This window comes from Vanacampus margaritifer, chromosome 16, assembly GCF_051991255.1.
Source record: "Vanacampus margaritifer isolate UIUO_Vmar chromosome 16, RoL_Vmar_1.0, whole genome shotgun sequence".
Taxonomy (NCBI): Eukaryota; Metazoa; Chordata; class Actinopteri; order Syngnathiformes; family Syngnathidae; genus Vanacampus; species Vanacampus margaritifer.
This window is the reverse complement of record NC_135447.1, coordinates 13,443,020-13,460,890: the sequence shown is the minus strand read 5'-3', so window position 1 is coordinate 13,460,890 and position 17,871 is coordinate 13,443,020. Positions and strand designations below refer to the sequence as shown.

General features: G+C 41.1%; 1 protein-coding gene across 2 annotated transcripts in view; it reads right to left on the bottom strand.

Annotated features, from left to right (window-relative positions):
• The window catches only part of tmem132e (transmembrane protein 132E), a 249,533-nt gene that overhangs the window by 87,017 nt on the left and 144,645 nt on the right, over positions 1–17,871 (bottom strand). The window contains exon 1 of one of the 2 annotated variants that reach the window (XM_077546335.1): positions 15,738–15,822. The exons of the other annotated variant lie outside the window; for it this stretch is intronic. The gene's annotated coding sequence lies outside the window, so the exon portion shown is untranslated. Of the gene's footprint in view, positions 1–15,737; positions 15,823–17,871 lie in introns of those variants that run through there. 2 annotated transcript variants of the gene reach the window in all.

Genomic DNA, 17,871 nt, shown 5'->3' with positions numbered 1-17,871 from the left:
ACATTTTTTAGGTCGAATTTTTATTCAACATTTATTTGCATTATATTTCAAATGAATCATTATTCAAGTATATTTCTTCTTTATGTTCCTTTATTTGTATTGTCTTGTACTTTGTATCTTAATGGTGGTCATTGCTGTGATATTTGGAAAGCCAATTATATATAATTTTTTAGGTTGTACCAACGTTGTTGACATTTTGTAGCATTTCACTATAAGAAACAACTTGCAGTCACCACTGGCATTATTGTCATTATACACCGTAAAAACAGTTCATGTGCAAACAGTTAATTCCATACTAATTAGTTTCAGTTAATTTTATTGCTAAGGCGCTAGTAACAAAGGTCCTAAGGCTGAGCACCACTTTTTTTTTGGGGGGGGGGGGGGGGTGACGCCCTGTGAAATGAAAACAAACACGCACACAGTACATTGTATACGATGTTGTGATGCAATCACGTGACTTGCAATGCACTTTGTAGTCCCCGTGGAGCTTCCATTGTTACTTCAAATGGTCCGTATGAAAGGAAACAATCCAAAGTCAATGATCTCACTTTGGAAGAAAAACAAGCCCCTGATTAAATATTCACATACAAGAAATGCGGAGGCTTATGTTTTATTGATTGAAAGAACAATAGTCTGCGATTGTTATTCTTAAAAGGCTTAAAAGGGGAACTTTTTACACGGCCGACCAGCGTATGCAACACGGAGAGAGGGGAGAAGCGTTCCTCCACTTCCCCCCCGGGAGGCTGAGGTTAACGCCGTGCCACCCCGAGGTTAATGGAATGCTCGGGATAGGCGCTATCGCGGCGTGGAAGCGTGCGCAAGAGGCTGTAAGGGGCTGAATGCCGGCTGTCTGGGGAGATACGACGGCTGGAAGTTTGAAAAATGAAGCGCGGGTTACGTGTGTGGCTCGCTTTTTGTTTGCTGTAGAAGCTCCACAACATGGATGATGGAGAAGGGTTGCTCAAAGAGGTGACATGGGAAGAAATGAGACTGACCTTGAACTAGCTAAACTAATGACTTTCTACTATCTAATAGTACAACTAACTAAATAACTACCCAACAACTGTCAATAAGTTCCAGAAGTCAACTCGACGTGGCACATTTTCTTTGAGCTTATTTTTCTTTGAACTTATTTTCTCCGACACCGACAACAAAAAGCTCCCTTTGAGTTTGGCACCTGCTGAGCCGCAAACATCAGCATCTTTGCGGTGAACTTGAACGTACGCAATGATAAAACCAAGATGTCTTCGACAAAGTCAGACAGCACACATCAAAAGAACTGAGCTCAACTTCTATGCTATGCAAGTGACGGGCTGAATAAACAGCGCTTGTGTTTAGGGAGGAGTGACGAGGGCGAGGGAGAAGAGGAATTACTCAACCACCACAAGTCGCTCTCTGTCACTGTGATAAAAAAAAAAAAATGTCGGCAAGAGGAGATTAGCCGCGACGACGTTACTTGTTCGCCGGTGTCTAGCGGAGCGACAGGCGCGAAGCGCGTCCAGATGCCACGGAAACACTACAAAGACGCACTCAAGGCCTCCTTCTTTGAACGCAACCCCCTTTTTTACATATCTTCCGCAAATATACCTGTCACTAAACATGTGAGCTAGCATGCCATTATCATATCATTAGGAAGCCTCTTATTGGTGGTGCCAAGAAGAAAGCCAATTCATTCTGTCAATTAGATACAAAAATACATAGTAGATAAAAAAAAAAAGAAGAGTTGTCCACACTACACATTTAAAACATACAAAATCTGATCAACAGACTAAGGGATGGATGGACAGATCAGGCAATTGACTAATGACAGACAAACTAACTGATACATGGATCGGTTGACCGACTGACCGGTCAACGGACTAACTGCTTGACTGCCTAATAGGTGGACAGACCACAGACTGAGTGACTAACTGGCAGACAAACTAACTGATTGACTAATTGTAAGTTATTTGCCGAATGACTGATTTGCAAACTAACCGACTGATCGTCCAACTAACAAACTAGCCCACTAACTAATAACTAATGACTGACTGACAGACTGACTCGCAAACCGACTAACCACTGCAATACCTAACTAACAAACCAGCTAACAAAGCAACTAACTGTCAGATGGACGGTTGGACCAACTAAGTGACTGACTAACTAATGGTTCAACCAGCTGACTGATAGACAAGCTAACTGCCTGATTGATGGACGGGCTGACTAACTAACTAACTAACTAACTAACTAACTAACTAACTAACTAAGAAAGATTAACTAGATTAAATCACAGATAGATTAGTTGACCAACTAACTGATTGACTAACAAGCAGATTGAATAAGCGACTACCTGGCTAACCAACAAGCCTCTAATCAACTAACCGACTAACAAACTGGGCCCGGTTGTTCAATTCTCGGTTATTTCAACCACTGTTTAACCCCTAACCGCTGGTTAAATTATTAACCCACCGTTAACTGCCCAACCGTTAAATATGCATTGTTCAAAACATGGTTAGTCACGCTGTTAGTTAACGGCACTGTTAAAGTTAACCTAACCGTTTACGGCACTGGTTAGCACAGATATATCCCACAATTCCACTTTTGGTTTATTTCCGGGTTGGTGAAAGAAATGGATACTATCCAAAAGACCAACCAAACAAACGTTATTCAATCAATGGTTGAAGCAAGTTTTTGTGAAATTATTTATTTAAATTAATTCATTATAATTTCTTTTTTCTACTGTGTGTATTTTCAGTGATTAAGTTGTGTAATATTTTTGTAGCATAGAATATTGCATGTTTTTGTTTCTTATATTTAACGTAATTGTATTTTTGACTGATTTGCATCTTTTGTGTAATATTTTTGATAGAATTGCTTATTTGTCTTGTTTTTGTATTTACATACTTCTACTATGTGTGTATTTTTTATCTAATAATTGTAATTATTACTAATATTTGTAATAACTGTTTTAAATAAAAATTAATTACAAAAATAATAATAATAATTATTATATTGAATTTAAATTGTGTTGTTGTCTGCTTGATTATTGACGTAAAAGCAAACAAGAAACATTACAGGTAACCTCTCTTTGGAATCACCTCCCACTAAATGTTAGGCAAGCCGCCTCTGTCCATTTTTAGAACTCATCTTAAAAAACGAATTCTTATTGGTTCTCTTTTGACTCAGCATGAGACTTGCATTGTATTACTGCTAAGCGGTAGCGTGCGCGTAACTCTTTATCAGCATAATCACCAAAACACCAAAATTCAAGCCCTTGGTATACTCTCTTTTTCTTGCGCCCAACGGGCATCATGAAGGCAGCATTAGCCACAAGTTAACCACACTGTTAAAAAGTTAGCGCCGGTCCTTAGGTTTAACAGCCGGTTAAAGTTAACAAAGTTTTGAACAACAAGATAACAGTGCCGTTAAAGTTAACGGTCGGTTAAATCTACTTAACCAGTAGTTAAAGATATAACCGAGTTTTGAACAACCGGGCCCTGATGGACTAACTGTTTCGACAAATTACCTAGAACTGAAAAATAGTAACATACCCTTAAGAGACAAATTCACCCATACATATCATATTGCACACAAGGTAAAGGGGGTACTGTAGAGTTAACAAAAACGTCTCCAGCGTAAGCTTGGCGAACATAATCAACTTGGTCACACAAAAGATTAACTTCTACCGTTTCCGTTCCGTGTGAGGGTGGCAAGGAAAAAAGCGGATCTAAGACGAGCTAGGCCTCTGGTGAACTTTAATCTATGGCAGAATAATAATGTAAAGTAATCACACTAAAAAGGCTGGATGGTGGGAAAGTAGGTAGCTGCCTGTATAAAAAATGCATTTTCACAGAATGGGTGGATGCAAAGCCGACATGGGAATTTTCCGCCTTTGGAGAAAGTAGCAGAGCCGTAACAGAGGTGGGACATAATCATAGCCTCGCTTAAACTGCCTTTGACAGGGACATATTCCGCATTTGGAGGTACAGTACAATCACTGCCGCAGAAGAGGGCGGAGGGCACTCATTTTTACTTGTAGTTTTTCAAGGTTTTTGATCAGTATCAACAACACAGACACGGAGTGGGGTTGCAGAAGTCGACCTTGCAATTTTGCGCCTTCAGAGGTAATATACTGTAAGAGCCATGAGAATAGAGGCAGGACGGCACCCGCAGCCCTTTTTAACAGCTGTCAAAATCAGCATGGAAATATTCAGCCTTTGGACGTAGTATCAGAGCTGTAACAAATGTAGAATATTGTCTGTAGATCCCTTTTCACACTGCCTGTAAAAGCCAATATTTTTCTAGGCCCCAAATGAAGGTCAACAACACACAAGGGGGGGGGGGGGGGGGGGAACTGATGTGCAAAATCCAGTAAACTCAGCAATTTTTCTACCTTCGGAGGTAGTTTTAGAGCCGCAAGAAAGCCTGGATGTTGCCTTTGTGCCTGTGAAGCTTTCACCTGAATGCCTCTCCGACATTTGAGGCCACGATTGACACTACAATTAAATCCCGTCACACTATTTGACTCCCGCCACACGCTGGCTCGTCCGAATAGAAAGCCATACTTCATTTGTCCGCACCTTTTAAGGTCTTTTAAGGTTTTATCCCCGCATTGATCGCTGTGCGGTAGCGAGGAGGACCGTATAATAAAGCTGTTGGGAAGGTGAAAGAAGCACGGCTGGCACTCGGACAGCGGGAGGCGCTGTGTTCTCCGTGAGAGACGACACAAGTTTGTCAGCTCCTTTTTTTCCCCCCTTGCTGGAGTAGATCTCATTGATGAGCTCCCAGGAGTCAGAATTGAGAAGAGAAACTGGGATGGGTGCATTAATAATTCATACAAACTGCATCACATGGGCACACAAGTGAAGACAGTTGTTGGAGCAGCTGCACATTTGTTTCACCACTAACCTCTAATCCTGATCCCTAACCTAAACAGACATTACGCTTAACCCTAACCACTAACTCCGACCATAACCATACTAAAACTAACCATAATCATAATAACCCGACCTGACTCATGTGAATGTGCGCAAATTATTCCAATCCACCCTCACACAACTAACCTAAATCTAACCAAGTTAGTGGTTCGTAGAGAATAGTTGCGTTATGTTAGTTACATCTTGCGATTTGATAAAAAATATATTATCTTAAAATCCATCCATTGTTTTGGTTCAATACATTGATTATGATATATACAAAATAGTAGCAGCGATTATTACTTGTTATCAATATAATATTAATTAGTAGTATCTGTTATCTGTTTATCACTACTAGTTAATAGGGTTGGGAAAAGTTTAGAAGGGAAAGGATTAGTTGAGTAAACGTAGTATTCGTGTTTCCGGTTAGCAGCTTTAGGGATTAGGGTTAGTAGGGTCAGGGCAGTAGTAGAGTTAGGAATAGTAGGCTATGGGTTGGATGGTTATGGTTAAATGGGTTGGGATAATGTTCGAGTTAGGGTAAACCAGGTTAGGATTAGTAAAATTGGAGGAGGGTTAACAGAATTAGGATTTGGAGGTTTGGATGGCTTGGGTTAAAAGGGTCGGGGGTAGCGTTCAAGTTAGTATGGTTAAAATTAGTATCATAAGGGAAAGGGTTAGGTAGGTTAGTATTACTAAAATTTGAGTAGGGTAAGAGTTAGGTTATTCAGGCTAGAGGTAGAAGTGTTGTATTATTAGTGTTAGATATTATCAAATGCACAGATGTTCTGACAACTGCCTTCATGTCTGTTCCCACTTGATGCAGGAGGGGGGTGACAGTATGCCTCTTCATAATCAGACATCTCACAGTGTGGCGGTTGACAAATACTCAAAGCGACGGGAAAGGCTGTGGGCGGCCTGACGAGTGTGAAGGATATTTGCATCTGTCCATCATTCTTTAATGGCACACGCTGATTATGTCGCGGTTAACATCTGTCGCGCTCATCAACAACAACGCCGTACAGTCGCGCCAGCGGATGGCGACAATTGCGGCATCCGTCTTCTGCCAACGGCGTTATTCAAGATGTTGGATTGTTGTCATCGTGAACAAGTTCCTGATCGGTTGCACGACAAGTGGATTTTGGATCGCAAATACTTAACATTTCCTCAACCAAACTTTCATTCACAAAATGGGAACTAATAGTAAAATGGCCCTGTAGTAGAATCTAGAATTTCAATTTGGGAGGCGTGTCTTAAATGACTAGGACCATGCATATGCCAAGGCTACCACTGCTCATTGGCGCCTCCTTTAGGCAGAAACATATGAAACCCTAACGCCAATTTCCTTCAAACAAGTCCTCCATCTGGCCCCGAGAGTCCATCCATCTTTGCTTGCGGCTTTCATGTTTTTGCATTTCAGCCCCTCCTCTGACAGTGTCAATCAAAAGTGAACGCTCAATTCTTTCTTATAAAGCGGCATCTTTTGATGTTCTGAGCATAGATTAGCGGCTTATGTCGCTGACTGTAAAGTCTAGAGAGAGGGGTTTGCTCCAAAGAGACGCCAAGTCATCTGGTAGAGAGTTTAAAATAATCTGATAATGCATGCCTCCGAGGATTACAGTTGTGGCCTAGAATATTTTGGCTTTATGAACTCGGCGCGACATAAAAAACAAGAAAATTCACGTCAAGTGTTTATTTAGCGCCACCCGTTTCAGATGGCAACGCTTTTGTGCGTATAATAAATGGATGCCAGCCAATTGACGGCAATCTCAAGGCGATTAGCATCGGCGCTGGAAGGTGCGACTGTAATCAAGGCCAAGACTGCGTGTTGCTCCATGAATAAGCAAAGAAGGACAGAAGAGAGTTTCTACCGGAGCCAATGAATGCGGCAATTGGCAACTGGTGGAACCGATCTGCGTCTGTTAGACTAATCCTAACAGAGTTTTAAGGGTTATGTTGGAACGGAATGAATCGGCTTGGTAGGGTTAGAGTTAGTCTAGTTTACTGAGGTTAGTACAGTAGGTAACCTAACAGCCATCACCCTACTAACCCTAACCAACCTTACAAAATTGAACTCTAGCAAAACATAAACCTTCACCCCCATCATACCCAAACAACCCTTACCCTAATTAAATCTTTTTGTGGTTTCATCGGCACAATCGTATAATCCGCTATTGTTTTTATGCTTCAGTGATAGACGGATGCAAATATCCTTCACACCTTTTCAGGCTGCCCACCACCTTACTTCTGTCACTTTGAGTGTTTGTCAGCCGCCACACTGAGACACCTGATGAATAGGAGTCATCACAAGCATGATGACAAATTACAATGCGATACTAACCTACATGTGATATTTGTATTGACTAACCCTAAGTCCTAAACCTACTAAGTACACTAAGCGTAAGATAGGAGTTTTGATATGGACTTTAGTTCCCCCCCAAATTACATTTCCAATACCAATCATTTTTTTAGTAGCCCTGGTACATTTTAAATATAAAAAAAGATGGCAAGGAAAAAAACATCCTGTCGACAACATGAGGCTTTAGGTATGCGCTGGTCTGCGCACTTTTTGTTGCCCATGTTATTCAGCCGTGGGACGTTTATTTCATGCTGCTACTTACTATACATCGATAAATGACTGCTTTTGCCAGGTGGAAATGCGCAGCATGTCTTTGGCAACACCGATCGACTCTGTGATTGCCTTCCACCAGGCTGTGTCCTTGTTACACGCAAATAATGTAAACATTAATCCACTTATATTCCATTTCTTAGCGCAAGATTTCCTTTCTGTGACGTGCGCAGAGCAACATTTGCCTCTGCGTGTTTCCGTTTCAAAGGTCCTTGTCTTCAGTGTAAATAGCCATTAAGGCAAACATTTGTTTTTTTTAGAAAAAGAAAGGATTGACCTAAAAATTTGATTGATCAATTTTGTTCATATTAATAGTCCTAATTTACCGATAACCCAACCCTCCTAACCATAGCTCCCTAACCCTACCTTTATCCTACTCATCCTGTTCCTAAACCCACTCCTAAACTAGTAACACGTACCCATACACTAGTAACCCTACTAACCTACTAATCCTAAACTAACATGTAACCCCTAACCCTACCATTCCCACCAACCCAAACCCTACTACATGTACTACTACTAACCACAACCCATGGTATCCTAACCCTTCCCATCCCTATGAACCCAAATCCTACAATTCCGACTCACACCCACCCCTAATCCTACTAAAATGTAAACCTACTAATTAAACCTTCTAAGTGAGTAACTCCTGCTAATCCCACTCATATTCTACCAACCCAAAGATTAAGACTTGACACATACTAACCGTAAACAAAACTCCTAATGTCCCAGCCATACCAAATCTAACCCTAAATTTGCAATTCCCTAATCTCTAATCCTACTAACCCGAAACCTATTAACATCTGACCCTACTAATCGTCTCTATAACCTACCAACCCAAACCCCACAAAATGTAAACGTACTAACCGTATCATATTTATTTACCATAACCCTTAATCCTATCCCTATTAAATCTACAATTCGGGCCACACCCTACTAACTCTAACCCTACTAAAATGCTACCATATTATCTGTGACCCCAACCCTACTTATCTGACCAATAACCAGTTAATCCTGACCCTCATCAACCCTAACCAGAGTCAGAATCTTAAACCTCCACTATGAGGATGATGACGAAACGAACTGCATTTAATGACGTGTTATCAATTGAAACGTTACACAGAATTAATATTGCCGGGAACTAATCTGTATGCGTGTAGCGGCGACGTTTTAAACGGCGGAACTGGACATGACGAAGGTGTTCGTATTAATGTCAACATGAATCAGGAGACGCATCCCATTTGAATTTAAAGCCCCTTAAACGCTGACATTTTGTCATTTTAATCAGCCGTATTTGGTCCTGACATCCGGGCCGAGAAAAGCGTAGAGTGCTTCCCAATTTAGGGGCTTTTTTTTCATTTTAATTGAAGGGTTTAAATGCACGAATTGCTGCCTTGCATAAAAGCCTGACCGAGGGGCATTGCTGCACTTTTTGTTTTTTTTACTATTTAAGAGATTGAAAGCATTAAAAGTATTAAAGGGTTTAACTCAGCAGGAAACATCGTGCGCGGATAATACGTCTGGGGGAAGCGGACACTTAAGATCAAGTCTGGGTGAGCCTTTGGCTTTTTCTTTGGCTTTTTGCACCACTTGTTCGCATTCACACTATACTTCGGAATTTTGACTGTGGACTCGCATAAGGATTCGTGAGATTTGTTTTTTTTTGCTTGTTGCAACACTTAGTTGACTATTAATAAATTAGAAATATCAGATAAGGATTAAATCTGGGCCTGTTGATCTTTTTATTTGGCTTATTTACAACTTTTTAATTTTTTTTATACATGTAGTCTGCACAAAACTTTTCTTTTCTTTGCCTTTTCTTTGATTTATAAAAAATGATGATGATTTATGAAAAATATGAAACTCAGGATTAACACAATCACAATTTTCTTTTTGACTTTTTTAGGCTTTTTGTTGGTATTTTTGCACAGTGCTTTTAGCATAACACTTTGCATTGTAACTCAGGTTCACTTAAATTTTTCTTTGACTTTTGGATTTTTTTTTTTAGATGCAAAAACCTCAGAACTGTAATTAACTATTCTGTATTTTTCCTTTTTAACTGATCTCTTCAGATATGTTTTCATTGGGAGGATGATGAGCATCTCCACGCTTGAAATGATGTCATGTTAATCAAGTAGCACAGGCATAAGCAACAATTACAGTCAAGTGGCTGGGCTGGTATAGATAATTGTAAAAAACAACAACCAAAAAAACGTTATGAGCAAGGCCCTTGGACCAAATGGAGGCGCGTCCGTGTTTGCCTTTCACACTTAAAAGGATTTTTGAAATACACACTCCACATTGGATCTTCCTGCCGGCGTTCAATTTGGGATTCGGGTGATAGAGCAAGTGAGAGAGAGAGAGAGAGAGAGAGAGAGAGAGAGAGAGAGAGAGAACTTCACTACAGTACTTTGGGAAAGTTCTGTATCAACGCAGAGGTTACGCGCTCTTACGTTATCTGCTGCTTGTTTTTATTCACCCCGTTTTAAAATCAAAATATAAAAAAGTCGGGAATGATTCTCGGGAAGTCTCCAATGGAATAGCTTTCATCTGAGCAAACAAATTTACAAAGTGGAACAGATGAAAAATGAACTCTCGAATTTTCAGGGAGTTTTTTTTGCGATCCTTACAGGAAAGTTTGGGATTGTATCTGCCCTGATGCATACGGATCACCTCTGGGTGGCTGTTTTGCTTTTTATTTGGCTTTTTAGTTTCGACGTTTATACACATAAAAAACTTCTAACCAGAAGATGAACTTTAAAAAAAAAAAATCCTAATTAAAAATTAACACTTGAGCATGTGTTGGCACAAAAGCATGAAATACAACATCGCCTGTATATTGTATAACCTCTCTATTAGTGAGCAATGGAGGCATACATTACATTGTGTATGTGTATGCTTTGAACTGATGGAATTCTCTAAATAGGTCATTCCCAGAGTCACTGGAACTGCTGTTTTGTCAGCAAAAAAATTAAAAAACACCTCCAGCATTTTGCCCACCCCCACGCATAATAGCAGCCCCGAAACATCGCGTATAAATAGAAGTGATGAGGCGGAGCTTTGATAAGCAGCACGGAATGTGTCGGCAGCTTGACGATTGCTATTGGTGTAATTTTTCTTTATTTTGTAGTAAATCATCTTTTGTCTTTCTTTTTTAAAAGTTGTATTAACAAGTGAACTTCAATTGAAGCTCAAGAAGATCATCAACATCAATAAAAAATAGAATAATGCTTGCTAAAATTAGATTTTAATGACATTTTAGTCATAAAAACAGCCCCCTAAAAAACGTTGGCTAACAAAACAAAAGAGAATTGAGACATCAAAACCTCGTCGCTAACTGACTCGTTAGCTGTCAGATTTTGGCCAAACAACCTCGGCAAACAAAAGGGATTTTCTCTCCCCGCGTAAATAAAACATAAGCAACTTATTTGGGGCTGCCTCCTTTGTTCTCAGCCCATCGACGACACCCCGCTGCGCCCATGCGACGTGACAGTGAGTGACACAACTGAGAGCGTTGTTGCTTTAAAAGCAGCCAAAGAAACAGGCGGGAAAGCTCCAACGGGGTTTTCATTGACAGACGGGGTTGAAGTTCAAAGATGACATTTTTTTAATGACATTTCCTTTGGCTGTCATTCACAACAAAAAAATGTGTTAGGATCCCCGGGAACCACGCTGTGGAGCGGCCACATGTCAGAATCTACTGAAAAATCTTGACTATTATGAAGCGACTATGCAATCTGTTCCGATCATAACGCTAACATTTGACATGCTAACATATGACATGCTAACATAGCATAACGTTGTTGTTGTTTTTCCTATAGTGATGGGTGAGTACCAATATGATATTGGTATCAGACCGATACCGCCCTTAGTTCCGGGCACTCGAGAAGTATGCCAATATCAGCCACTGATATTTAAGGCAATAAAAAAAAAATTGGACCGAATAATCCTGGCGCTATACTGCGGCCGTTTGACACAAAGACAGGAAGGTCTTTGCTCATAATTATCTGTCAGTGTTAACTGACATTTTATGTAGATGGTCTCAGTACTTTTAAGTGCAAACACTGAGGACGAACGGTGGCAGAAAGTCACTTTTGTAGCCAAAGATCAAACAAAGTGGTGTAGCTGTCCAGATGCAACCGCCCCCGCCCCCCACCCTTTACTGTCAAGATGCGTGTCAAGCTCTTTGCGCCGGCAGATGTCGGCTGGCGGGAAAGGAGGGCCGCGCGTCCATCATTGCTCCGGACGGCTGACAGCCACATCGGCGGCCCGCCACCGCGTCGGCCGGGGTCAGCCAGGGCGTCGCTGACGCAGAGGTGGAGGCGCGTAATTGCAGTGTTTGCCTTGAGGCCGGAGGGACAGGTGGGTCGGGAAGGAGACTGAAGAAAACAGTGCTGCAGAATTATGGAAGATATGCCTGCCTATGAATATTGTCGCATGCTCTGTTTGTATGTGTTGCTGCTCCTTGTGTGTAAAATAACACTATAATTTAATAAATTAATTATAATAATCACTTTCTTTTCTTTTCTTTGGTCCTTCCTCGGGTCTCCTGACGGCCTCACAACTCTGGCTGGAAGTGTTCGGTTTAGGTGAACGGTATGGGATTCTTTAATAGGTTTTAGGTGAACTAATGAATACACACACAAACTCGCACGCACATACACATTGTCACCCACATACAAAAAAATAAAAAATAAAAGAAATGAAAAAAAAAGAGAGCGCAATGATGATGACATGTCAAATCGGTAAAATTACCGAATGAACAATACTGAGCTCTCCAGGAAAAAAAAAAAGTAACACTATAATTACTGTAGACGCTAAGCTAATTCCCATTAGCCTGTCTATGGTGTTTGACATTATATCCTGGCATTAGGCTAGCATGTTCTTGGTTAAACAGTCAGTGACACGGTTTGGTTGAATATTTCGGTGTTGTGTGATCGCCCCTCAAGTTTTGCGGCGTGTAACGTTTCCCCCAGAATACAAAAGAATGTTTTTTCTTTGGATGTCTTTAAATTGACACTGAAATGTTCTCCCAAGACAGGAAGCGGGGGGGGGGGGGGGGGGGGGGGGGGGGCAAACGAGAGAAGTGTCAACACTAAAAAGTGTCCATACTAATTACTTCCCGGAGGGAGCACTTGATTCCGTTGTCAACACGGTTCACGCTTTCAAACTTGACGGGAGCGCTATTGCCGGCATCACCTTCCATTTTGATTTCCTGAACGTACAGTCAGTGAACAAAAGATGCTGGATGGCGCCTGTTTATTTTCGTTGTATCTTTTTCACTACCTGTAAATCTGGAAAATAGCCAGGTCGACCTTGCTTCCTTCAGCCAGTGTGGAAAAACTCTTAAAGGGAGTGTAAACGGGGCTACTGATGCTGTCCTACCCTTGTGACATGTGACCTTGTGAAATCCAGAAAATTGCCGGGTTAACTTTAATCCTTGCCTCAAGCTAGTTCTGTTATTTCTTTTTTTTTTCTGATATGACCGCCAAAGCCGGAAAATTGCTAGGTCGGTTCTTTTTTTTGTTTGGTATCAATGGTCAACAAAAATGTCCAACTCCAAATCTTTTTTTTTTTTTTCTGGAGAGCTCAGTATTGTTCATTCGGTAATTTTACAGATTTGACATGTCATCATCATTGCTCTCTCTTTTTTTATTTTGAATGTGAGTATGTGTATGTGCATGTGCGTGCGTGCGTGCGTGTGAGTGTGTATTTATTAGTTCACCTAAAACCTATTAAAAAATCCCATACCGTTCACCGAAACCGAACACTTCAGAACAGCCAGAACCCAGCCAGAACCGTGAGGCCGTCAGGAGACCCGAGGAAGGACCAAAGAAAAGAAAGGAAAGTGAAATCCAGCACCGACCAGACACCACCCACCACCCCACCAACCAGAGTCCTTCACCAACCCCAGAAACATCCAAATTCCCAACTTCAATTCTTAAGCCCAGCCACAACACCCCAACTCCACTTATTCACTTATCTGTTTCAGTTTTGCAGCAGTTAGCATTAGAATATAGCTAAGCTTCATAATTATTCACAAATCTGTTTAAAACAGTGGGGAAAGAACTTTTTGCAACATGGCCCTGGTTGATCTCTTTTAATCTGCTATCACTTGCTGGCCGTTTTTGTAATAACTACCATTGCTTCAACCATTCTCTTCAGTTCAGAGGCTGCATCAAAGCCTTCAGTATGCTCTGGCATACCCCCCCCCCCCCATAAAAAACGTATAAATACGTCTTTGGGAGCATTTATACGTTTTTAGGAGCAAATGAGTTAAAGATCTACGGAATCTTGGGTATATATCCTAACCCAAACACTAACCTTACCCCAACCCGGACTTCAATTCATGTATTTGCCTGTATACATTTGGATAAATGTTATTTATTGTATACATTTCTTGTACAAACCCTCACATTTATAAATGAAACATATAATAGTTTTGGTCAAACTTTTGTTGCTTTTCCCCATATGGTTCGACTTCCGTTTTTGATTTGCAGTCAACAAACCGCGGCCGCTATTGAAATGCGAGCCACGGCCTGCTGACTCAAAGCACGCCGCCGCCGCTAATCAGGGGCATCGTAACCGCGAGCCTGCGTCCCCCTCCCCTTCTTTCAACTATCCGCCTCCGCTTGTAACCATGACGCGATATTGATGTGTTTATTTACCGGCCACACTCGGGGTTATGCCGCTTCATCATCATCTTGTTTTTCTAACCTCCTACCTCGTCCTGGTTTTCTGTTTTTTTCTCCCCTTCCCGCCTTCCCTCTTCATTCCGCGCCTCATCAGTCATGCGCTTGTTGCTACCGCCGCTCATCCCTCCTGTCGCCTTGACTCCTCTCTATTCAGATCACTCGTCTTGCTTTTGGCAGGCCCCCCGCCTCCCCTGTGGATGGCTCAACCATCCCCCGCCCTCGAGCCCCCAGGACGTGACGGGACCGAAGCGGTCGGCGTGTGCGTGATGCGCATTTGTCGGCCTTGTCAAGACGTTTCTAGAAATGCTCGCCGCCCGACACTGATACACGGCAAACGCGGCCAAATGCATCATGTTAAGTGCACAGTGCCGTAAAATTGGATGGATTTGGCTATTAATACATTTGGGAAGATCAGAAGCTCATAATTTGATGTAGACAATTATTAGGAAGATATTATTTGCCCGGGTCAAAATGACCCGGAACATAGAATGCGTGCATGGAAAATGAAACAAGGGTTAAGTGCACTGGACCGTGAATAGGACGGATGTGACCCACAGACATCCAGATTAGTCATTCTTAAATTGATAGAATTAAAACCCTCCTGTTACTTTGTGGGTCAAATTGACCCATGTGAAAATACAGAAAAAACGTATTATATTTACTTTGCTTTCCTCAGAAAATAAATAATTTCAAATATGTTGTTGTTATATGAAAGGAAAATGGATTTATTAAAAAAAAAAAAAATCACGGGTCAATGTGATCCGCTCAAACATGCAAATAATAATATATTTTTTTCATTAAATAATGGCATCAGAATAAGTTTAATTATATTTTAAACAAACAAACAAAAAAACTAAAATCTTTATTTTCTTTTAGAATGAGCCAATTTGACCCACAACATGATATCCATTATCTTGAGAATGAAAGTGACTAGTGTGCTAAATGTAACCTTCTTGCTTTTTGTTACTTAGCAACAATATTCACGGGTCAATGTGATCCGCTCAAGGTTTAATCATCAGAAGGTAGAGAGACATGCAAATATTTTCTAATTATTCGGGGAAAAAAGAAAACTAAAACCGAAGATCAACAGAATAAGTTGAATCCTAATTATTTTTCTTTTACATTTTCATTTGCAACAATGTTCAGGGGGTCAAAGTGACCTTCTGTTGATCATGACCAAAATAAAGAGATATGCAAATTATACATCATACAACTACTGCAACAACAAAAACAGGTCATTTTGACCCACAATATAAGAGAACAACACAATAATAATACGAATTATAGTAACAATATTTTATTTTAAAAAATCATTTAAATGTTTTTATTAATTCTAGTATTTTTATTTTTATTATATTATTTTTCCAATTGTTAAATGGATCAATTTGAGGAGCAACATAACAGGAGTGTGAATAAAGCTTTTTATGATGCAACACATGAATGCACTTGACATTGTATATAATGTACACAGCATCTTAACAGTAAACAAATGAAAAAATACAATAAACAAGGCCGTACTGTATCTTTCATTACGGGGAATTGATTGCGGCAGGTACAAGGATGAGGGTTTGTGCTTTTGTGCCCGCGTCCGCGCCACTTGAGCCCACTTGGCCTCGAAATGATGCTGGAAAATGTCAGAGGCGACGCGCCGCCGCCGTTGCGTTGATCCTCCTGCAAAGAGATAAATATCCCGCCTCCCGCACGGCACGCTCCCAGCTCCACCCGCGCCAGCTATCGCTTTGTTTCGCTATTGTACGCGGTGGCCTTTGTCACCAGAAAGGAAGGGCGGAATGTAATGTACAGTGGGGGGAAAAAAATCCACAGGAGGATAATCCCGTATCGCCTTCGACAGACCTTCTACGAAAGAGGGAAGCTTTGAAGACAATTGGCGCCTCCTCCGTTTAATCGAGTCGCTTATAAACACTGTTGAAGAAAATGTTGCCGCACGATCTGGAAATCTGTGATTCAGATGGAGGCCCTGACAACAATAGATCTGCCCCCAATAAGTCGGAAACAAACACCGCTCTCAAATAAATCTGTACCAAAAAAAGGTATTATTGTTAACGAGGACTAACGACATATGTAACTAAAAATCCCAATTTCAGTCAACTCCTGCTTATTCACGGTTTGGCATTAGCAAATTGGTTAATTTGCGTTTTATTTTTTGTAACCTCTCTTCTGTTATTTACTGAAAAAATCTGATGAAAGTGAGTTGAAGCGTTTCATTTGGACTAAAGAATCCACTTTCATTCATCATAAACTGTCATTCATCCCAACTAGCAACGTGCGGGAGCATCTCTGCCGAGTCTGTCTTGTTTCTTTACACTGTCATCTTCTGTTTTCCAACCACTTCCTTTTAAACATACCTTGACGGCTAAGCGGTCTCCTCCCGTTTGATTGGATCACCGAGCCGAGCCGTAACTCAATTATGCGCCAACGCCGCGAGACCGCCATAACTTTATTACGGCTCATCCAGCTCGCCGTCCGGCCGCTCTGTCTTATTTGTTAGCGTTCAGCCCGCGTAACGTGATAGCGGCCAGCTAGAAAATGGAGCATCCGCGCACGCCGCATCGCTAGCTTAAGTGCACTTGAAAGAAGTCAATAGATGCAGGGCAGTGTGAGGCGCTTTTTAAAAATGTTTACATTTTTCATTCTTCTGCTAATATTTTCTCAATAAAAGCCAATTTGGTTTCTTATTGATCCGGCGGAGCTTTTCATTTGATTTAAAAAGCACTTCATTCAATCCCGCCTCCGACCTTTACTATAGATTTTGACGCAGGTGGGGAAGAGAAATGTAGAAGGCGGGGTGACTTTCCCTTTGTGGCATTTTCAAAGTGAGAGCGTCAAAACAAATCAAGAAGCAGAAGATAATTCAGCTGGCTGTCCACCACGGAAGCTAACGCTAAAAACAAGGCTAACAACAGCCACTTGGCATTTTCCCCACATGTGGAGTTTACATTAGAAGGTCAAAAAAAGACTCTTTCAAAAAAAAAGAAAATCCCCCCATATTTTGCAGTGACTACTTCTACTATCACTACACCACCGACAGTACTACCAAAACTACCTTACACTAAAATACTTACCTTAAAGAGCTCCCCACAAACGTAAAAAACAAAAAGCCCCTTTTACACTTCTGGTAAAAAAAAAAGAAGTCATTCTTACACCTTTGCCTTCCAATGAAAAAGGTGGAGAAAAAAACGACAGTTGTGTTTTTTCCACCAGCGTGAATGTGAGTTGACCCGGAGCGTGGCAGATGCCTCACCTGCAAAGCGACAACGTACTAATGTGGCGTCTCCTTCCTCCAATTAAAATCGTCCCGCAGCGGTACAGCTGTTGTTGTGAGCCGGTTGTTGTTCAACACAAATACAAATTGTGGCGTACGCAGCAGCACCTCACGCTCAACGCTTCCGTAAACATGCGGTGAGACTTGACACTTTCATTCACCTGAGAGGCTGCTCAGGAGCTGCTGTTTGGGTTAGCAACAGAGTTCTACTACCTTTTCTATTATTATCACCACCTTTACTACGTCAATAAATTTGACTTAAATATTCTTTATAAATGACTGTTCTTCATAATTTTTTGGGTCATTCTCAAAGTAATAATTTGTACTTGAATCGATTGGCTTAATTTCTGCACGGTTAACTTATTTGAA